Source organism: Crocodylus siamensis, chromosome 2 (genome assembly GCF_052110815.1).
Source record: "Crocodylus siamensis isolate JL-2025a chromosome 2, ASM5211081v1, whole genome shotgun sequence".
Lineage (NCBI taxonomy): Eukaryota > Metazoa > Chordata > Crocodylia > Crocodylidae > Crocodylus > Crocodylus siamensis.
Window position 1 is genome coordinate 98,689,655 of NC_143396.1, and position 23,304 is coordinate 98,712,958.

The following is a 23,304-nucleotide window of genomic DNA, read 5'->3' on the forward strand; positions in this document are numbered from 1 at the left end:
CTGCAAGCAGTGAAACTAGTTGGGATAGTTATATATCCTGATCATTGAGTTAGAATCATATTGTTCATTTGAACATCTGGTGGCCTTGCAGCTGAAGAAAGGGGGACCAATTTTACTTCCATTTAGGTAATCGGCCATATTCTTGTTGAATTTAGCATTAGTTGAGTAGAGCTGTTTTAGAACTTCTTTGTTTGTGGCAGTTGGCATGAGTTTTTATTGATGGTTGTGGTCTCAATTTTGTATAACAGGTGACTAAATATGTATTTAGTTACCTAATGTCAGGTGTACAAGTTGCTATTTAATCTTCTGAATATGGTTGCTGGTGCCATCATTTAAACGGATCGAATCACATTCATTTAAAACTGTACCTGAATTACATAACACACTTTTTTTTCAATACCTAAAATAGTGATGAGAATTATTATAACTCCAGTAAATTAGAATTGAAATACAAAATACAGCAAACATTGAATCACACTGACAATTGTTAGCTTCCATTTTTAATAAAAATAATTTGTTAAACCATCTCTTTAAGTCCTGTGCGAAGAAGTTTATAGCAGATTTATTTAATAGCCCATGTATCACAGAGATAAACTTGTGATGTAGCTGATTATTTCCAAAATTGAAAGTACAATATAGTAGTTCAGTACTCAGGTTAAGGCAACTAGCTGCTGGAGAAGTTTGTCATGGATGGAAGGAAGGGAGGCATGGAGGACTTTGACTTTTTAACTACTTCATTCAGGGGTTCAGGTACAAAAAGTTGCCCCCTCTGGGGTCTAGGTCTAATACCATTGCATCATAACATCACACCATGATGAACACTGTTGCAGTATTACATGCCATGCTTAACACACTGTTACATGGTTGGGACACCCAGCCATGCAGCTGTACAGACTGGAGCCTTCCATCTGACAATGCCTTCAAACACTTACACAAAAAAGAAAGAGCAGAAATCAGTCTAGTGAGGACCCAGGGTGCAGCACAAACATGGGTGTCGTAGTCCACCACCAAGCCCTCCTGGTCGCCCATCAGAGCGCATGCTAAAGATAGTCATTCTCCACGTGACACAGTGCCTCCTCAAGTGCCCAGTGCACCACAAGGGTGGGCACTGCCTGCTGAAGCACACAATGTTCAAACTCCAGCAAGAGTTGTCCCTGCATCAGGAGGTAGAAAAGCCACAGGGCATCATTCAAGCTGGTCTTGGCAAGCCAATTATGGTGGCTCTTAAGGATGGCCATCTTGGCCTGGCCCAGCAGAAAATTGGCCAGACATATGGCACCCTGTTTGGCTGCCTGGTATGGATAAGAATACACATAAGTGCTCTCTGAGAGGCCTCTGCCCAATGCCTGCAGTGGTGGCTCAGAGGCAGTAAAAAGTGGCCGTAGATGGGAACTGTCAAGGAAGGTATGAATGAGGCTCTTCTCAGTGCTCCTGGGGCAGAAGGGACAGGTTGTTGAGGTGGCCAGGTGAAAGTGAGACTCGAACATGCCAGTGGATAGGATGCTGTGCAGCAGCTGCCACTAAGTTACCAGTCATCTTGGTGGTTGGCAGCTTATACAGTGTGTGCCAAGCTAGGAAGGCCAGTGGGAAAATTGGTGACCCTAGGCATCATCACCACAGTGTATCAGGATGGCTCACCAGCACCTGGGTGTGGCAGATGCAGACCACCCGGGTGTACAGGCTTCTGCGTGGCAGGGAAGCAAGAGGGCAACCCAAGTCACAGTTGAGAGGCATGGGGAATGACAGCAGGGTGTCTGGTTCACCGCCCAGCTCCCCAGTCATGGCCGGGGCAATCAGGAGCGGGGGGAAGACCTTGCTTAGGCCATCCATGGAGGAGGACCTGATGTGCCCAGAGGTGATTATCCAGGGTGGTTGCTGCCTCCGGTGGGAGGGCGGTTTGGATGACATGCAGGAGACAGGTCACGCTGTAGACAGAGTGTGTGTCCAGCTGGGTGGCTAGGGTTTTGGGTGAAAGCCAGGTCAACCAAGCGGGGTTAAGGAGGTGACCCAGGTGGAGGACGCATGTCTGCATGAAGGTGGCTGTAAGGCTGGCAGAGGCCAGGCTCGGCATCAGGCACTGCAGGGGCAGGTTGTGCAACAGGGGCTCCCTCAGTCGCTGCAGGAATTGCAGGTACTGGGGCTGGAAGTGGAAGGCAGTTTATGAGGCTCGTACTACCCCGCAATAGAAGGCTGGTATCACTGCCCAGTTCAGAAGTGTGAGGTCCAGTAGGAAGACCTCCCAGTTGAAGCCAAAAGTCCCCACTCTCTGCAGGAACCAGTGGTTGTCAGGGCCGGCGCCCTGTGCCATAGAGGAGTCACTGGAGAGTTTGTAAAAGAAAGGCAGTCTCCTTGCTTGCCAGGTTGACCAGGACCTGCCCCCCCTCGGTGACAGGTAGGTAAAGGACAGCTTGTGGGAGCCAGTGGTGTCCATCCCAGAAGACTCAGAGGACTCTGGTGAAGAGGGGCCCAAAGCCCATGGCCTTAATGGTCTGGAAGAGGTAGGCATGGCCTGCCCAGCTGAATGCCGTTTCCTGGTCTAGGGACGTGAGGCCGATGTCCAGGCCAAAGAGTTTACTGGCTGTGAGCAGGTCACGCAGCAGAAACGGGTTGTCTTGAACGGTCCTGCCTGGCATTAAGTAGCTCTGCTTGGGCCCAGTGACGGAGGCCATGATGGTGCGGAGGCAGGTCACCAATGCCTTGGCCAGAATCTTGTAGTCCGCACACAGCAGGGAGACCGGCCGCCACTTCTTGATGCAGCTGAGGTCTCCCCTTGGGCAGCAGCCTAAGTACCCCTTGGCAGCAGCTGACTGGTAGGACCTTGTTAGTAAGAATCTGCTGGAAGACATGCAGGAGGCAGAGGCTGAGGAGAGGCCAAAAGGCCTTGTAGAATTTGGTGGGTAGCCCATCGAGGCCTGGGGCTTTGCTGGAGGTGAGGCCAGCCACAGTGGCTTCCAGCTCTTCCAGAGAGCTTCTGCTTGAGCTCGCTGGCCTCTAGGGCACAGAGGTGCAGCAGGCCCTTGTGGAGCTCCCGCGCGGCCTCAGGGCAGGATGGTTTGGCCATTCCAGATCAAAGAAGTGGGTTGAGGCATCAGTTTCTGTCAGTTCCTTGCAGGGAGTGTAGATTCTCACTCTGTGGGTTGCATTATCTGCCATATTGCAGAGGCATTTCCTGCAGAACTGGAGGCTCTTGTGCAGCACTGCATCATTGCTGGTGGCCAGCAGGGAGGTCTTGAGCTCTGCCGCGTCCTCCTCTAGCTCTTAGATGCGGCATTGCAGCTCACTCATGGTCAGCTGGGTGTACTGTGGGCAAAAGGCCCAGATCTTTACCTTGCTCACATCCCACCATAGTTTCCAGGAGCAGTAATGCATTCTTGTGGCCTCCCAGCCCCACCAGAAGTAGGTGAGAAGTAAGAGTCTTGGAGCAGGCTGACACTGAAGCACCAGTAAGGCACTTGCACAGAGGTCTTGCCAGCAGGCTCAGTTCACAGCAGGCCAGGCCGTGATCTGACAGGCCCGAAAGGACTGCCGGGCAGGAGTGGCAGATGATGTTCAGTGATATAGAGGCAGTCGAGGCGGGCCAAGGCAACACTGCCAATGCTCATCGTAACCCAGGTATACTGGCACACATCAGTGTGGAGGGCTAGGTCTGCAGTCTCCAAGGCAGATTTCAGCTTGTGGACTGAGGGCAGGTGAGGCTCGGGCCCTGTGTGGTAGAGCAAGGTGTTGGTGGTGCAGTTAAAGTTCCTGCCCATGAGTAGCAGGTCGTTGCTGTGGCTGGCATCATGCAAAAGGGCAGTCAGGGTCTCTAAAAAAGTGACTCCCTCCTAGCCATCAGTGGTTGTGTAGACGCTGTCAAGCAGCAGGTGGTGTAGCACTAGGGCAAAACAAATGGTCAGCAGGCGGCCAGGGACTACTTCCCATGCCACCGCTATATCAAGCTGCAGCTGTGGTGATAGGAGGGTCACAATTCCGGTGCTGAGGCTGGTGCCATGGCTCAGAAACAGGCGGCCTTGCCAGGCAGCATACCAGTCTACCTGGCTGAGCTCATCAGAGTGCGTCTTGTGGAGGAAAGCAACAGCCAGCTGCTACTGATGCAGGAGCTCAAAGTGGCTGTTCACTTCACTAGATCTCGATGCCCATTTCTGTTGAAGGTGCCGATGGTCACAACTGTCATGATTGTGGATATGGGAGGGGAAGAGCAAATACCCAAGGACAGAGCAAGGCAGCGGGGTCAGGTTGGGGAAGACCTACTATGCCCTACCCTACTCCAGGGACCCTCCCAGGACCCACACATCCCTCACCCACTGTGCCAGCTTCTCTTGGCAGTAGGTCATCTGCTGGGTGCCCAAGTCTTGCTGCATGAGTTTGGCCGCAGCCCTGGCAGCTTGGACAAAAAGCTTAGGGTCTGCGCACCACCAGGTGATGTGCCCCATTACATTCTTCTGTCCCTTAGTCTGCTTCAGGAAGGTCAGCCTCTTCTCATCATCCAGGTAAAAGACCTGTTCTAGAAGAGCAATCCCTGCCTTCTTGGGGGAAGAGATGTTATCTTGCTCCTGATGTCACTTATGACATTTGGAAAGCTGGATCTCCATCTCACCATCCTCCCCAGCTCATCGGATGGGTTGAGGCACGACTGAGGGAGGTTAGTAGACTCCTCTGCCACCCTCTGGATCAGGCCCCCACAAGGCAGGCATTCTATATCACCTTCACTGCCACCTGACTCTGGGAGCTGGGAGGCAGGTGAGGGGTCAGTGGACATGTTTAACATTTTTAACGATTTCTTTGCCTCTGTCTTCCTAAGTAGGGACCAGAACAGCCACCTCCCTGCTGGGCCCCCCTCGGGCCCCGGAGGAGGCACACTTGGGCCACGGGTTAGCGAGGATTTAGTTAGGGAGCTTCTGGAGAGGTTGGACGTATTCAAGTCAGCCGGCCCAAATGATCTCCACCCTAGAGTTCTAAAGGAACTGGCTGAGGTCATTGCAAGTCCCCTGGCACGGCTTTATGAGCACTCGTGGTGCTCTGGTGAGGTACCGGAGAACTGGAAGAGGGCCAACGTCGTCCCCATCTTCAAAAAAGGCAGGAAGGAGGACCCAGGAAACTATAGGCCGGTTAGTCTCACCTCGATCCTAGGCAAGCTGTTCGAGAAAATTATGCGGGCACACATCCAGGAGGGGCCAGCAGGGGACTGCATGCTTAGGGGCAACCAACATGGGTTCATCAGTGGCAGGTCCTGTTAGACCAACCTGGTGGCCTTTTACGATCAGATCACCAGATCGTTAGATGCAAGGGTAGCAGTGGATATAATCTTCCTGGACTTCCGGAAGGCTTTTGACACTGTTCTCATTAAGAAACTGGGGGGCTGTGGTGTAGACACCCACACAGTCAAATGGGTCGCCAACTGGCTGGAGGGCCGCACCCAGAGGGTGGTAGTGGATGGGTCCTTCTCAACCTGGAAGGACGTGGGCAGTGGGGTTCCGCAGGGCTCGGTCCTCGGGCCCGCACTGTTCAACATCTTCATCAGTGATTTGGATGAGGGGGTAAAAAGCACCCTGTTCAAATTTGCTGATGACACTCAGATGTGGGGGGACGTGGGCACATTGGAGGGATGCAACAGGCTACAATCAGACCTAGACAGGTTACAAGGGTGGGCGGACGAGAATAGGATGGGCTTCAACACAGACAAGTGCAAGGTGATGCACCTCGGGAGCAACAACTGGCACCATACCTACAGGTTAGGGAACTCCCCTCTTGTCAACACGGAGGTGGAAAGGGATCTGGGGGTCATTGTTGACTCCAAGATGAACATGGACCGGCAGTGTGGGGAGGCAGTCAGGAAGGCCAACTGCACCTTGGCATGCATCCACAGATGCATCTCGAGCAGGTCCAAGGAGGTGATCCTCCCCCTCTATGCGGCACTGGTCAGGCCGCAGCTGGAGTACTGCGTCCAGGTCTGGGTGCCGCACTTCAAGAGGGATGTGGACAGCATGGAGAGGGTCCAGAGGAGGGCCACTCGTATGATCAGGGGACAGCAGGGCAGGCCTTATGAGGACAGGCTGCGGGACCTAAACCTGTTCAGCCTCCAAAAGAGAAGACTGAGGGGGGATCCTGTGGCCTGTTATAAACTAGTCGGGGGGATCAGCAATCATTGGGGGAGTGACTGTTTCCCCAAGCACCCCCAGGAGTGACCAGGAATAACGGTCACAAGCTGGCAGAGAGTAGGTTTAGGTTAGACATCAGGAGGCGCTACTTCACGGTCAGGGCGGCTAGGGTCTGGAACCAGCTTCCAAGAGAAGTGGTGCAGGCTCCTACCCTGGGGGTGTTTAAGAGGAGGTTAGATAAACATCTTGCTGGGGTCATTTGACCCCAGTAGTCTTTCCTGCCATGGCAGGGGGTCGGACTAGATGATCTGCTCAGGTCCCTTCTGACCCTAGAAACTATGAAACTATGACCCCCCCCCCCACCTTTCATACCACTGAGTCATTTCCAACTGTAGCCTTGTGCAGCGGGTCACCGGCAGGACAGTTGGAATGGGGTCTGGCTCCCCAGCGGAGGCTCTTCCGGCACTGACCAAGGAGGGCCCCAATGGGGGTGGGGCTTCCTGAGAAGCCCCTTTCATTTCCTTCTCCCTGTTCTTCTGTGAAGAAATGGCAGGCAGCCTCCCCTTTGCAGGGGACTGACCAGGCTGCTCCCGGCCCACCTCCTTGGGGCCAATTGCCTTGGAGAAGGCGGTGGTGGAGGGTGGCCAGGAGGAGACCTGAGCTCCATCATCTTACAGGGCCCTGGTGCCACAGTCACTGGTTGCCTCAGCTGGGGCAAGCAGAGACCAGGTGGGAACATCAGCCCCTCCACTTGGTGGGGCTCCTGCACTGGGGGGGTCAGCACTGTGGGTGTAATGGGCAAGGGAGGGGGCTGGGTGGAAGTCCTAACTCCTCCACTGGATGGCACTGTCATGCTAGAGGACCCAGCTCCCTCAGATGGAACAGGGGTGAAAGAAGGTTGGGAGAAGGTCCTGGTCCCTCCACTAGGCAGGACCTGGATCCCAGAAGTGGCTGTGTCATCCTTTGGTGCAGGTGCAGTTGCCGATGTCTTGGCCACTCTCCTCAGCAGGCACTGGATAGCTAAGTGGACTGGGTAGCTAAGTGGGAGGAGTTATCAAACTGGAAGCATGTAGTTTCCCCTAGGGAGAGAGAAATCACAAACCTCCGCCCATCTACTCTGAAGCTCAAGGAAAGGGGTTGGGACTGGGGGCCCTCCTTGAGAAGCATGAAGACCTGCTTCTGATGGGAAGGACATACTTTAGATTCGGATTTTGCTTCCGATTGTCAACCGGCAAAAGGGGCTTGAAGGAACCCCATAGAGTTCAAGCCCCTTGGCCAGTTCCTAATTAGATGGGTATGGGGGTACATTGGAAACTACTGCCCTCACTACCTGGGTCTCTAGGGGTGTGATGAGATAGTGTATGCCTATGATGTCCAGGCCCTCTGTGCACGTCCTGTTGACCAGGATGGGAGTACCTAGGTAAATCACTGGGACCGTGTTAACACGAGCCACATAACATATGCTACGCCATCCCAGGATATCAGCCAGGGTACCTGTGCAAACCTTGATCCTGAAATGGGGCAGGGTATGGACCCTCAAGCCATGGTTAAGGGGGAGGTCCTGAGAGACATCCCCATACCAGCTACTGGGTGTTGAAGCAGCCATTCGTGCTAAAACAGGGCTAATCCCAAAAGCTGAAGCTAGTTTAAAAAAAGTGGGGAGGGAGGCTTGAAGGGAAGGAGGAGAGGGGGAGTGAGAAGGAAAGGGTACAGCTGCCGGGAGAGGGAGGGAAAACAAAAAACAACCTGGGGGGGAGGGGAGGGGCAGAGGGTTACTGCAGGACAAAGGGGGGGAGAAAGGCAGGAAAAATTTAAGTGGGGGGCTGCGGTGGAAAAGGGGCTAGACTGGGGGAGGGAAAACAAAACAAGAGAAGGAGAAAGGCTCACAAAACAGAGAAGCTCTCAGAGCTCTGACCAAACACACTTGTTGAATCCTGGGGGAGAGGTGGGGGAAGGGAGACAGGACTTGCCCTTTCATCAGGAGTCTCAGCATCATAGATTCACAGATGTTTGGGTCAGAAGGAACCTTAGCAAATCAACAAGTCTGACCCCCTGCCCTGGGCAGGAAAGAGCACCACCTCCCTTGGAAGCTCATTCCAGATTCTGGCAACTCTTAACCGTAAAGAAATTCTTTCTGCTGTCTAACATCAGGAGGTGCTACTTCACGGTCAGGGCAGCTAGGGTCTGGAACCAGCTTCCAAGAGAAGTGGTGCAGGCTCCTACCCTGGGGGTGTTTAAGAGGAGGTTAGATGAACATCTTGCTGGGGTCATTTGACCCCAGTATTCTTTCCTGCCATGGCAGGGTTCGGACTAGATGATCTGCTCAGGTCCCTTCCGACCCTAGAAACTATGAAACTTTACTGAAAGTGGGGGCCTGAATCCAGTGCTGCAGAGCCAGTGGGCTCCAATGAAGTGGGGAGCGGCTAGGAGGAAAGCCCATCCCTACCACCCGACAGGGCTGCTGCACCAGAGGTGGATGAGATGCCATTGGGCCCAGCCACAAGTGGCTCTGCTGTGGCCACCTTCTTTTTTGGGCACTGGGTAGCCAGATGGGACCACAAAGTGTCCTCAGTGATGAGGTAAACCTTATACTGCTGCCCTTCAATCAGGAAGGACATGGAGTGGGGCAACCCATGACTCTCCCTGTCAAGAAGCATGAACATCTGCTGTTTTAAGGACAGGACATGTTGGAGCTCAAGGATCTTCCTGCGAAGCAGCAGTCTACAGACTGGGTCCATTACTATGCCATAAGGGCTCAGGAGGTTGGTGAGCTCATCGTCCGAGAGAAATGGGGGGACATTGGAGGCTACTATCCAAACGGCCGGTGTGTCTAAGGGCGTTGTGAAGCAAAAAACACCCCCAACAGATGCACCTGTACCATGACTTCGAGCACCAAAGCCGGGGGTTTGATAGGGACTGAACTCAGCCAGGCAGCATAAAGGACATTTTTGCATCCTACCAGTGCCGCCACAGCCGCAGCACAGTCCCCCCACTCTAATGGGAGAGGGGCATGAAGCCGGAGACCAAAGCTCCGGTCCAGAGGGGCAGAAGCCCCAGCAGTGAACAGCTGGGAGCTGCCTTCAGCCATTCCAGGAAAAAAAAATCCTGTAAGGAACCAGAGGGGTGGGGGATGAGCAGCACTCTGCTAGCAGGGAACAAAGAAGCTGGAAAACAAACATCAGAGGAGGGGAGAAAGGTAAGCAATGTAGTAGGGAAAAGAAGACCAGCAGAGCAGTTGCAGTGAGTGGGGGGGAAAAAACAAAACAAAAAACCAGGGGGAGGACAGAGGGGAGGGTTACTGCAGGAGAAAGGGCTTTAAAAAAGGTGAAAAAAGGCAGGAAAAAGTAATGAAAAGTGGTGGGCTGCGGTGGGAAAGGGGTCAGATTGTCTGAGGGAGGGAAAACAAAGCAAGAGAAGGAGAAAGGCACCCAAAACTGGGAGAAGCTCTTAGAGCTCTGAGCAAACACACCTGTCGGTGGCCATTTTGAAATAAAGGAAGAAAGAGATGAATAAAGAAAGAAGCTACCTATTTTACAGTATCTCATAAAAGGGAGATAATTGTGGGATAATGCCAACTTGTAATCAGGTTCTGTTTATGTAAGGTAGTTTTGATGATAGCATTTGTTCAATATAATCCTTATTTTCTTTCACATCCCAAAAAACCACCAGTTGCATTCTGTGTCGTTGTTGTGGGTCTGCTGTAGTCTTTTCATTAGTTTCTCTCTCTTGTGATTCAGGAGTTCTGTAAACCTAAATTAAACAACTGGGCATGCGTAAATCTAAATTATAAGCTGAATATCTTGGGAATTATTTTCTAGAAAGACACGCTGATCCCTGGAGGGATTTTTTTTTTTAATTAAAATGTTCTATAAGGCTGAATTGTGGTCCAGCAATGATGATAACTTACTGTTCAGAGTAGTACAGAAAGGGGGCCAGGCTGTATTGAATTAGTATGCCCCCTTCCTCCCTAGTGCAAATGGTTTATCCTTGTAGTGTACCAAACTGCTGGCTTTTAAGCAGCGTATATTGCACTGGATTTTAATGTCGGTGCACTTAATTTTGTCCTTTAAATTGATGGGAAACCAAGAGGGAAACAGGATTAAGGAGCATCATCTCATATCCCAGGCTGCTTTTCAAGGTCCTTTTCATTGAGCTGATCTGTAATGACATAATCCAGTCCTAGATTATTAGAATCATATATGGCTATTGTATCTTTTACTGCAACAGGAAATTAGAAGCTACTGTTGTAGTAAGAACTGAGGCTAACTGAGATGATCCACTCTAAAGATAAAGAAGATGTGTGATTTATTTTTAGAGGGCCAAGCCATTACTTTGTTTCATTCTCTTGTTCATCTTTATCCAACAAATAATTGTCTTTAATGCTAATTTATTCATTTATTTATTTATTTAAGAGGGCAACATTTCTTTTCAATCCTGTCTCTTGTAACTGTTTGGAAAGTGAGTTTTAGTTTAGGTTTCAAATACTAAACATGGTTTAACTTAAACCCCTCCCTTTTGCTTTTTTGTTTTTAATGCAGACATAAGCATAAAATATGGAGGAAACTCCAAAATAAAGCTAATGTATCTGCCCAATATTTAGATCATGGGCAGTTGAGAGAGGGAGAGAGAGAGCTATATTAACTTACTGAATGTTTTAGGGAAGCATCTTTTTCCAAGTGCAGTTGGTATTCTTAGGCTGCATACAGATATTCAAATAACCTGGAAGAATTCTCTCAGGTGTGCTCTCTGGATAAAGAAACTTACCCAGAGCCATGTCTGCTGATATGGACTGCTGAGGCACTGAACACTGGAGAGCTTGCAGTACAGATACTGCAGCTGGAAGGGAGGAAGGGGAAGGGGGCTGTACAGCCCTCTCAGAGTGCTCTGCAGGCATTCTTAGTCTGCCTGTCAACAGATGGCAGCAGTGCATAGGGCAGCCCTGCATTTCCCTGCAGCATAATTTGAGAATTGCCAAGGGGGCAACAGAGTCCAGTGAGGAAAGAGACATAGTCTGCTTGGGGAAGAGAGAGAGAAGCTGGAGGACTGTGTTATCTTCTGAGAGAAGCCATGTCACATATAGACATTTACTGTCCTGAAAGAAACTCTTCTGAGACTGATTTAATCCTTGTTGTTCCCAGGTTATTTTTCTCCTGAAGTGACCATGTTTACCCTGGGAGAAAAGCCTGAACAACTGTGCATTTGTGGTTCTTCTGGGAGAGCAGTGACTCTCCCAGGAGAAACTGAATGTCTGTATGAGATGAAGCTTCTTACTCAGTGGTCTTGGATGTCAGTGAAATAACATACAGGGATGCTGGAAAATTCTAAGGCAGTTTTCCCAAATTGCATCTGTTTTCAACTTTTTCTTTTTGTCTTTTGTTGTTTTAGGGTCATCCTTGAGGTCAGAGTTCACATGAGCTAATCAAATACAAGATTAAATCATTAGAAACAACGGCAGAGATTCTGAAATGAATAATCTCATCCATTTCTCTGTAACCTTGAGTTCACAGTGAAATGTTACATGGTGACCTTGCTGATTCAAAACAGACTGTATCAGTCAATAACCTATTAATTTGACAGCCTGCTTTCCTGCCCCCAATTTCCGTAATGACTTAAGAAGAGTTGGAACTGAGTGAAGTTGTTGACGGTGCATGAATACCTGAATGACCTTTAAAAACACATTGCATATGGTAGTGATAATATTCCAGAAGCTCTTTTTGAGCGGTTTTATAAGCTTATTTTAAAGTTCTTCTTCAGCTTGTATTAAACAGAGTGTTATGTTTTTACAGCTTTTATATGTATCATTTTTTCATTAAATGAAGAAAGTTGGTCATTTAAAAAACTGGTTTTACTTATATTTTTAAAATGGCAATGTTTGTCAAACTGCAGGTTTTAATATTACCAGTAGGTATTTATTGAGGCTCTAGCAGGATGTTCTTGACCATAACTTGGATAATGAAGGTAAAATGACCAGAGCGCGGGTTATTGTGTGAATTAAACATTCCTGTAACGAGGTAATTAAATTAGCTGTTTTTTAAATATGATGGGGTTGGCCAGATGGTTGGTACCTAATATAAACCATTATTATTGGAAGGTCCTAAAAACAATTTATTGTGTTTATTTGACAGAAATAATTACAAGGGTTTTTCAGAACCTAATGGCAAAATGGCTGTTCATGTTCTATGTCTGCAACAAAGTGGTAAACTACGCAGCAGCGGGGAACACTGGTGGTGCCGCTATCAAATACACCTTTTGTTTACAACTGTATATAGAGAAGTCCAGTAAATTTATAGAGAGGTCCAGTAAATTATCATTGCATGGGTCCTAAAATAGGACCTACTCCGCCATGAGTGGACCCACCATGTTGCCACCAGGCCCTCCAGTTGGATGTGGTTTATAGTCCTACGCAGGATCCGCATCCTATTATGCTTAAATAAAATAGTACAGTGGGATTCTGGGATATTGGGAATAGTGGTAGGGAACAGAAATCTGAAAAGAGAAAAGTTCTCTATCTCTTATAGCAAGGATGTCAAACTATGCAATGGGCCAGATCTGGCCTGCAGATCTTCTCACGGGCCAGATCGAGACCTGGAGGCAGCAGGACATGTGGCAGTGATAGCAGGGCCAGTGATTGCAGCACTGGGGCCAGTGGTGGGCCAAGCAGCATCAGGGGAACAGGGCTGTTGCTGGCACAGCCCTTGCTTGAACCCTTGCTGCTGACAGCCTTGCCCAGAAGAGCCCCATAGCCCCAGATTCTGTGTCGGGTCCTGCCCCTGCTAGCTCCTTGCCCAACAGGTCTCTGTGGGCCGTATGGTTGATACCCTTGCTCACAACCTCAGCCAGCTGCTTTGGTAAACGTACTCTGCATCATTTGTCGTTCCTGAATTTTAACTTGTAAACTGAGTTAGCATAGAAAAAGATGAAGAATTGAAGTATGATTTCTTTTTTTCCCTAACCAGGTGTTAGTTTTCTTTTAACCCTTAGGAATTCTGACCAAGATATAATTTTTCCTTTATTTATACAGTGGGCTTGAATTGCTTCATTTGAGTGCAGGGGTGTGTGAAGCTGCACTGTTGAAAATACTTTCTAGAAGGTTCTGACCAAGCAACTTCTTCTTTCTGAACTTCTAGGAAAATATAATGATTCACAGTTACTGGTAAATAACCTTTATTATAACCCTTGGGGATGAGCAAAAAGTACAGCAATTTGAACTAGTGATTCAAGTCACAACATTCCTAATCAATTATGAAAACAGGACAGCAATAAGCAAGATCTGTTGCCAAACTTTGGACAGCACAGATGTTAATGACAGTGTCCCTAACTTCCATCAGGGCAAATTGGACTTGAGAATTCATTCAGCGGACAGCAGTTGGTGTTGCAAGAGCAGGAGCTACATTAGAGCATCTTTGACCTTTTAATTCTGAAATGGGCTGTATCACACTAGACACTTCTGTGCAGCAAAACTTAGGTCAGGAGGTCTTGATATTTTTCTTCATACTTGACTGACTGTTCCTGGGGATTAGACACTTCTTTTCACTCACCTGGGTTTGGGAACATGTCTTCCTTGCATTACAAAGGGCCAGATTTGCCAAGTGATGGGTTTTAAGAGGACTGTACATGCTTTCAGTCATGACCATGATTATCTTAATTGATATTAATCTGTTCTTCATTGAGCTAAAGTTCAGGCATATTTGTTTACATCATCTAGAAGGGATCATCAGGGATCTGGGTTTTTCTGTTTGCCAGGGAAAAATGTGGTAAAACCTGGATTATTCTCATTTTAAGGAGAAAAACCCAGATTTTCTCATTTTAAGCAGAGTTTAAGCAGAAAAATGTGGGAAACAGTGAGTTTCCCCTTGTGGGCTGACAGAGTTCTAGCCTTCTGGGGCTGGGGGGAAGGAAGAGAGCGGTCAGGTAGAGGATGCTATGTGCATGTGTGCTCTTACATATGTATGTGGCCCCCAGGAAGCAGCTCCCCACAGGTAAGTCTGGTTGGGGTAGGGATGGGAATTGGGGCCCCCATAGAGGGAGGGATGGAGTTGGGTAGGGCTGGAGTCTGGGCAGTGCATAGGGCTTGAGCCCTGGGGCCAGAATTCACAGCTGCAGGGCCCAGGCAGGGAGCAGGACGAAGACATGGATGGCTTGTCTGGGAGGCGTATAGCGGAGCCTGGCTCCTATCCACTGTGTGCGTTCCCAGGGAGGTGTGAGGGGCATGTGGGGCTCCCTGCCCTGCTGCCCTCTCCCCGGGGCCTCTGAAACCCAGTGGGTGGGACCTTGTGCAGCAGAGCCGGAGCTGGTGGAGGAGCTCATTGCCTGGGGAGGCACCCCCTGCCCACCTGGTAGCAGCAGGTATGGTGGCATGGAGTTGTGCCCTTCCCTGCTGTTGGGCAGGCAGGAAGCACCTTGCCATGGTGGCGCAGAGCTCCCAGTGGTGGCAGTGAGCTTCCTTGACCAGTCCTGCTCTGCCCTGCCATGCTGGGTTCTGGCTGCTGGGCTGTGGAGGCCCTGGGGTGAGAGCAGCAGGGTGGGGAGCCTGAGCCCGCAGTGCACAGCCCACACCTCCCACTTGCCATGGGGTTTGCTTCAGCTCTGTCATTTGTGGTGGAGGTGGAACTGGGCTCTGCCGCAGCAGCTGCCCTCTCCTGTGGGTGGCAGTTAGGGCTTGGGTGCTGCTGCAGGGGGCTGCAGACCGAGGTCCCTGGCCCTGTAACCCTGGTAGCTCAGGGCCTTTTGTGGCAGGGATGGGGGAAGTGGGGGGCTGTGGTTGGACAGTGAGGCACACTGGCAGGGGGCGGAGAGCTGTGGGTGGAGACTGAGGGGCATCAGCAGAGCTGAGGGGCTCTGGGTCAGGAGTGAGGGGCAATGGCATGGGCAGGGAACCAACATATCAGGACTGCTCAGTGCCACGAAGCAGTGTGTGGGGGACAGCTGCAGCCGGATCCGCATCATGGTGAGTGAAGGGGGCAGGGGAAGCTCTGATTTTTCCATGATTAAAAAAAAACAACTAACCCCAAATCAAATGTCAAAATTTATAGGTACTTAGAATTTATTTAATTATAGTAATTGAAGCACTGGTAGGCTTCCAAATTGCTTTGAAATTGTAAATATAGCAATAAAATACTGGTGTTCAGTTGTTCTCTCTCTCTCTCTCTCGATAGATAGATAGATATAGATAGTGATGGTTCATTTTAATTATGGAAAAACACAGACTTGGGTGTCTTTTAATCCGAGAATTTGCAATTTTTAAACAGAGAAAAAACAGGATTGCTAATGATCATGCAAAACTAAATTGAACACTGAAAACTGAAGCCATAAAAGTTCCTCAGATTTTTTTTGTTGTTGATCTACTTTAAAATATACTTCTGAAGTGTAGCAATAAATGTAAGCAGTCTTTTTATGTTGGCTTTGTGCATGATTTCAGTGAGGATCCATGGCCTCTTTCCACTAACTTATGCTTACTTTAAACGTTTTAATGCTTCTAGAGTAAGTGCAAATATGGTCCTTTAGACTCACAATAATGATTTGTTCTAATATGAAAAATATTTATGCAATAAAAAATAATCAAGCTTTGATGTATTAGATGCATTTGATTATTTGATACATTAGGTAATTTTATGCTGGTTGGAAAGAGAATCTTATGAAGCCATATCTCATTTCTATTGACAGTCATAATGTGGCATTTTACTTAAGACTGGAGCATGTAGCCAAAAGGGACTTGTAAGTCTGTCAGGAACACCCTTTGAACTTCTAGCGTAGTGTTTTTCAACTGGTGGGTTGCAGCCCAAAAGTGGGTCGCAAGAATATTTGAAAGGGTCACAAGTGGGTCCCCAGAGAAACCTGTGAAAGCACAGGTTTTCCCTTGCAGGCTAGCAGAGTTCCAGCCTACAAGTGACTGCTTGGGATGATTGGAGGCAGGGGGTGCAGATGCATCTGTGCACGCAGACACACATGACCAGCTTAGAGTGAGTCTGGGTGGTGGGAGCAGCCCCAGCTTCTGGACGCAAGTAAGTCTGGGGAGCAGGAGATAGAAGTCCAAGGGACTGTCCGGAGTGCTGGGGGTTTGTGTGTGTGTCTGTCTGCCTGCCTGCAGCGGGGGAAGGCACGGGATGGTCCTTTGCAGCAGGAAGCTGTGTGCCTAGCCCTGTGACACGGGGCAGTATGCATACATGCAGGGGCCCTCACTTGCTGCTCATGCTCTGGCCTGAGCAGGACGGAAGCAGCTAGGGGCCCCCTCTGACAGGGCTGGGACAGGGCAGGGGAATGCGGGTCTGAAATGAAGGGCAGCAGGATGGTCTGGGGGGCAGGGGGCTGTGGCTTGGGGGTGAGTGGCACCAGCAGGGGCCAGGGGGCAGGGAACTGTAGGTTAGGCACCAGCAGGACCAGGGCAGTATGGGTTGGGACAAGCCATTGATATTGGCAAATGGGTCCTGGTATGAAAAAGGCTAAGAACCACTGATTCAACCAGCTCTTCCTCTTCCAGTAAAATGCTGCTTCTTCTCCCCCCACATCTGTTACCAGTGTATGTGTATCATGAGTTTTTACTCTTCTATTTGATTTGAACTGTAGAGTTAGTAAAATGCTGGCTTTGCAGAAGTAATAAAATATGGAGGGGATAATGTGATTTTGGGAATTCTAAGATTGTTGGGTTATACAGTAAAAAGGGCAAATATAAGCTGGAACAGATTTTTCTATTCCTCTTAGTACTGATGGTAATCTTTATGTACAAGTCCTGTGAACAAGAGGTTAAAGCACAGCTAAGAAATCTTTTCAATAACTTCCCCTTTCCCACAATCTGTCTCTCTCTCCTGCATGTGTGGATTGTTTTTTTCCTCTTTTTTCCTTTCTTTTTTGGTGTGCTGTGGATATCTCAGAACAAAATTTATTTTACATTTGATTTTTACATGCCATATTGTAAATTTGAATGTCTGATAGTTTTGTTAAAAAGCCCTTCATTTTAAGCTTTTGTAATTTTTTTCTACTACTGATGGAGAAATAAATATTACATGATATTGTGATTAAATTGGAAGCTTTTTCAAAAAAGGGTAGGTTGAGAAAGCATGAGACTGAATTGCCTTTCACCTTTATAACAATAATTATGCTAGTTAAAAATTGAGAGATGAAAGAACAATGTGCATTTTTCTTTTCAACTTAAAATTTGCCTGTATGGTAGGGGGAGGATGCTAGGGGTGTGTGGACGTGTTACTCGCGCTTCAGCGATTTTATATAGAGAAGACAGATACAACATTAGTCACAGCAAATGCATCAGGCATACTGTAGATCCAACTTACGATACTATGTCATCCAGTTCGCTGGGACACATGGGTTCAGGAGGCCATGTGATTTAACACTGCTGTTGCTCACCCTGCAGCTGAAATCTTGGGTATGGGTCCCTGGTGAGAACTTGAAGGACCTGTTTTGATGTAGGTAGATCAAGCGATGATTGTGTTAACCCCAACATTTTGCTGTGGCCTAGAACCTGTCTGTAGGTCCAAATTAATTTGACATCCTTGTTATAGAGCATAGTCTGTGCTGTTCATATATCACTAATATGAAGGTTCTGTGGATGATGATAAAATTAAGTTCAAAATAAAGAATTTGGTAGGTTTATGTTAATTCTGTCCATGGTGAATAAATGGATTCCTTAACTTTCAATAGCAGAAGTACAGGCAGTCCTTGGACTTACAACACAATTGGTTCTGGAAAACCACATCTTCAGTTGAAACATTGCAACTCAGAAACAATTTCCTCATAAGAAACAGTGTTATAAATGGGGGATTGGTTCCTGAACCAAGGCCCAATACCCTATTTTCACCAAAAATATCCCAGAATTTTGTACTCGATCAATTATAGGTGAGTAATATAGCTACATTAATATATTTATATTGTAAATAGCAATCATATTGATTTGGAGGGACTCTTTGAGGTGACTTTGCTGGACTGTTTGAAAGGCTCTTGGTTGGACTTTTTGAAGGGTTCTTGTCTGGAGTCTTCTCAGGAGTCTTGGCTGCAGGCTTTTCTGGAGTCTTGTCTGCTTTCTTTAAGAAAATGTTCAAGGAATTTTGGACTGATGTTCTCCAGGGAGATGTGGCATCGTGTTGGATCAAGCGTTGTAAAGTTGAAATTGACATCATAATGTTGAAAAAGGGTGTCTATTTATAAACGTTTTAAGTGCGAAATGTTGTAACTCTAAATGTTGTAAGTCGAGGATTGCCTGTATATACCTACAACTTTAGAGGAAAAAATATGGTTTTAGTAGGTTTTGTTGTATTTATTTTATTTAATTATCAAGTAGAATATTTTGTTTATTTGGGACCTAATGATACCTGAAAAGCTTCTCTTTGCCCCTCTCATTTGCATGCACGGCATGCATCTGATCTGAAACTGGGAATCTAATTCCCAGCTGGCCCGAACGATCTCCACTCTAGAGTCCTAAAGGAATTGGCCGAGGTCATTGCAGGACTCCTGGCATGGCTTTATGAACACTCGTGTGCTCTGGTGTGGTCCCAGAGGACTGGAAGAGGGTCAAAGTTGTTCCCATCTTCAAAAAGGGGAAGAAGGAGGACCCAGGAAACTATGGGCCAGTTAGTCTTACCTCGATCCTAGGCAAGCTGTTTGAGAAAATTATGCTGGCACACATCCATGAGGGGCCAGCAGGGGACTGCATGCTTAGGGGCAACCAACACGGGTTCATCAGTGGCAGGTCCTGTCAGACCAACCTGGTGGCCTTCTACGATCAGATTACCAGTGTGTGAGTTCGGGCTGAATTATATAAGGACTGAATTAAGCACAGGCTCAGACCTGGATGTTCAATTTAAAACTTCTGTTGTTTCACAAAGTCATAAACTAAGGAGGTCTGTTGGTTCACGAGGTTCCCAAACCAGGCCCTTGCTTTCTAACCTGAAGGCTAGGTGTGGCTGCCTGACTTAGTAGTCTCAGAACTGGTCAACAGCTCATTTAAAAGGAGTCCCTTATCTTTTTTTAGACAAAAGATACAAAACTGTCCCCACTCTGCTCTGAGTGAGGCATCTAACATAACTTTACTGTTACTTGTATATGATAATACATATACATATACATTTCTAATTTTTACTTCTATTGGTTACTAGTTAACTCATCTATATTATAATATCAGGTGGCACACTCATTATTATAATTTTTACGCTTCTTATGCTAAGTCTTAATGACCTAAATATAACATTTTCCAGACTCTGCTTGCATAATATACGGTTATCTTTTGTCATTGCGGTTTAGCCGTGCGGTTTCCTGTTTTAACAATATAAGCTGCTTGCTTGCAATTTTTATCAGATTGTCAGCATTTTTATCCAAGGGTCAGAAGGTGATCACCAGAATGTCAATCGCTGACTTCTCAACCTCCTTGAAGCATTCTGGGAGTTTTAGTGCATTGTTAATTATGCTAGGCCTTGCTCAGCGTAAGCACTATCTCACAACCAGATCATTAGATGCAGGGGTAGCAGTGGACATAGTCTTCCTGGACTTTCGGAAGGCTTTCGACACTGTCTCTCACCCCATACTCATTAAGAAACTGGGGGGCTGTGGTGTCGATGCCCACACAGTCGATTGGCTAGCCAGCTGGCTGGAGGGCCACACCCAGAGGGTGGTAGTGGATGGGTCCTTCTCAACTTGGAAGGACATGGGCAGTGGGATTCTGCAGGGCTCGGTCCTCAGGCTTGCACTGTTCAACATCTTCATCAGTGATTTGGACGAGGGGGTAAAAAGCACCCTGTTCAAATTTGCTGATGACACTAAGATGTGGGGGGACGTGGGCACATTGGAAGGAAGCATCAGGCTACAATCAGACCTAGACAGGTTACAAGGGTGGGTGGATGTGAATAGGATGGGCTTCAACACAGACAAGTGCAAGGTGATGCACCTGGGGAGGAACAACCGGCACCATACCTACAGGTTGAGGAACTCCCATTTTGTCAGCACGGAGGCGGAAAAAGATCTTGGAGTCATAATTGACTCCAAGATGAACATGGGCCGGCAGTGTGGGGAGGTAGTCAGGAAGGCCAACCGTACCTTGTCATGCATCCACAGATGCATCTCAAGCAGGTCCAAAGAGGTGATCCTCCCCCTCTAGGCGGCACTGGTCAGGCCGCAGCTGGAGTAGTGTGTCCAGTTCTGGGCGCCACACTTCAAGAGGGATGTCGACAGCATGGAGAGGGTCCAGAGGAGGGTCACTCGCATGGTCAGGGGACAGCAGGGCAGGCCCTATGAGGAGAGGCTAGGGGACCTGAACCTGTTCAGCCTCCAAAAGAGAAGGCTGAGGGGGGATCTAGTGGCCTGTTATAAATTAATCAGGGGGGATCAGCAGGCATTGGGGGAGTCCCTGTTCCCCCGAGCACTGCCAGGAGTGACCAGGAATAATGGTCACAAGCTGGCAGAGGGCAGGTTTAGGCTAGATATCAGGAAGCGCTAGTTCACAGTCAGGGTGGCTAGGATCTGGAACCAACTTCCAAGAGAGGTGGTCCTGGCTCCTACCCTGGGGGGTTTTAAGAGGATGAATATCTTGCTGGGGTCATTTGACCCCAGTATTGTTTCCTGCCATGGCAGGGGGTCGGACTAGATGATCTACTCAGGTTCCTTCCATCCCTAGAAACTATGAAACTAATTCTCAGTTGAACCTATCATTTAAAAGTATATTATTTTCATGAGATTAAGTAAATGTAATATATGTGACACTCTGACAGCCTGCATCTGTACATAACAAGGATAGTCATGTACTCAGTATTTGCAAACAAAAAAATTTGGCCACATTTTGTGTAAAAATTTCAGGGCTTCCTGGATGCATGAATGGCCGTTTTGGTGGGTGAATGCACTAATTCAGCCCTTCTCCACAGCCTCCACTAGCACACTTTCTGTGGAGCCCCATCTGAAGGTTTACATTAGACTCTGAAGTTACTCCTAAGTACCACGAATCTTTAAAATATCAAGATACAGTGATGTTAGTGACAGTGTGTACTCCATTCTGATAAATATCTTCCAGATCACAGGGATCTTGCTGATATTGGTCAGTATAATTTACTTTCCTCAAGGTCATATTTACTGAATCATGCTTGTTGATTTCAGTTGTTAAATGAACATCCACAGATGCAACTAAGCAAAGAATCCAAGATTTAGATTTTTTATATTTTATTTTTTAAGTGTACAACTTGCATTTAAAATGAGAAATGTTATTCCTAAAAGGAAAGAATAAAGATGAAATCCATACCTCTGTCTTGCACCTGTTGGGTTTTTTTTTTTTATGTTCAGCATGAGTTACCTGGTTTTGATTTATTACGCCCCTGCATAAAAATCTGCAAGTGCTAGAGAAATAAATTTATGATACTCTGTGGAAATACTATGTGGTGTTCTAATCCCAGTATAGCATTTCAGTTTTTATCCATAGGTCTCAAAGTGCTTTAAAAAGATGGTCAGTATTGTTACCCATATTTACAGATCAAGACATCAAAGCAAGAGAAGGCCTAAGGCATTTGGGCAGATTAGCAACAGAGCCGGCTGGAAGTTCCAAAGTCTGAGTCTGTGTAGACTTCGGACACATTTTTTGATCCCCTAAACAGTCTTCTGATTGCAAATCTGGAAAATACCTAAGGTTTACGACTTGCCCTTCCTTCCCTCTTCCCCAAACCAAAAATCCTCATGAGTTTTGATAAGACGAGTAATAGGCTGGTTATTCAGGTGACCTATGATGATCAGATTAGGTAATTAGACTAACTTTATAATTACTGAAGTTTAAGTTGTTTGCGTATACTTTTTCTTGTTCTCTTTTTAAGAACATTGATAAGTTGTATGTTATAAATTAGAATGAATTTTCTAAGGTTCTTTGAGTAGATGTGATATCTTTTATTAGACCAACTGAGTAGTTGGAAAAGAGTTCTTGGCAAGCCTTTGGGCGTAGTCACTCTTCTTCACACATAGGGAGTCTCTGCTGGTCTGAGACTACAAGAAATGGATGTATCCATTAGAAATTAGAAAGACAAGAGGTAAAGCAGAGAGGAGAGGGGGAAGAAACCAGGGGGAAAAAGGCTAAAGAGAGATATTAGAGTGATAGAATACAAGGTAGAAAAGAGACTTTTAGCCTTTAGTCTTTTTTTCCCCTTTAGCCTTTCCCCCCTCCCCTCTCTGCTATACCTTTTTGTCTTTCCAATTTCAGAAAGACAAGTCAGAAAGTGTTTTGCTAATCTCCAATCTAAATATCCTCTGCTGAAGATTGGAGCCATTGCTCCAAATCTTGTCCTGTCCCATACAACCACAAAGAATAGTCTATTTCCATCCTCTTATGATCTCTTTACAGGTGTTTGAAGACTAAATCAAATCCCTCCTTAGTCTTCTCTTCTCCAAATTAAACTATTCTAGTTCCTTCAGTCTTCCTCATAGGTCATGCTTTGAGGCTTCTGCTCTCTCCCTCTCCCACTCCCTCTCATATTCAGTTTATGGTCCACTGTGACCAACCCCACCTCACCAGCTCCTCCTCTGCACTACCAGAAAATTCCCTTTGCTTTCCCACTTTCCCATCATGAGAGGATAGAGTACTATGGCACTCTTAAGAAACTATTCCCATTTAAGGTTTTCCTTAAATAGCACTGATGGTATTCTCTCTAGGACCCTAAATACTAATAGTATGTCTTCTGAAAAAGCTTCCACTGTGGTTTACAAACAGGGGTAAGTATCCTTTATCCCAACTTTTATAGATGGGGAAATGCATTTATTAAGGTTCTAATTTGACTGTGTCAAATAAGTGACAGGTCTTAGAAAAAACTTATTCCCATGCCTGTGTTCAAACAAAGTATTTCTTAATACAGCCAAATGGAAGTAATATATCGAAGAACAAGGACTGTGGGTCATAACAACAGGATGAGTGGCTATGGAAAAAGTCACGGGGGATGAGCAACTCATTACAGGTTGCCAGCACTAGGTTGCCATGCAAAAGATGTTGCCAAGTATGTTTTATATGAAATGATTAGCTCTGCTTGGCAAGCAACCAGACCAAGAAATTTATCTGCTTCTAAATTACATTTACTCATTTTGTTTTTTCTATCTCTGATTTTATCAGTTAATTGTCTGGATCATTTTCAGCAGTTATACCTCTTTGTAAAGAAAAACAGATTAACTTTTTTTTGTCTAGAACAGAAAGAACAGATTAAATCTTTTCTCTATTGTCTAGAACAGGGATTCTTAACAATACATC

The 23,304-nt window shown here is 47.0% G+C and overlaps 1 protein-coding gene across 5 annotated transcripts in view; it reads left to right on the forward strand.

The window, feature by feature from the left end:
- The window catches only part of INPP4B (inositol polyphosphate-4-phosphatase type II B), a 613,602-nt gene that overhangs the window by 126,341 nt on the left and 463,957 nt on the right, over positions 1–23,304 (forward strand). The window contains exon 1 of one of the 5 annotated variants that reach the window (XM_090036468.1): positions 16,043–16,099. The exons of the other annotated variants lie outside the window; for them this stretch is intronic. The gene's annotated coding sequence lies outside the window, so the exon portion shown is untranslated. Of the gene's footprint in view, positions 1–16,042; positions 16,100–23,304 lie in introns of those variants that run through there. 5 annotated transcript variants of the gene reach the window in all.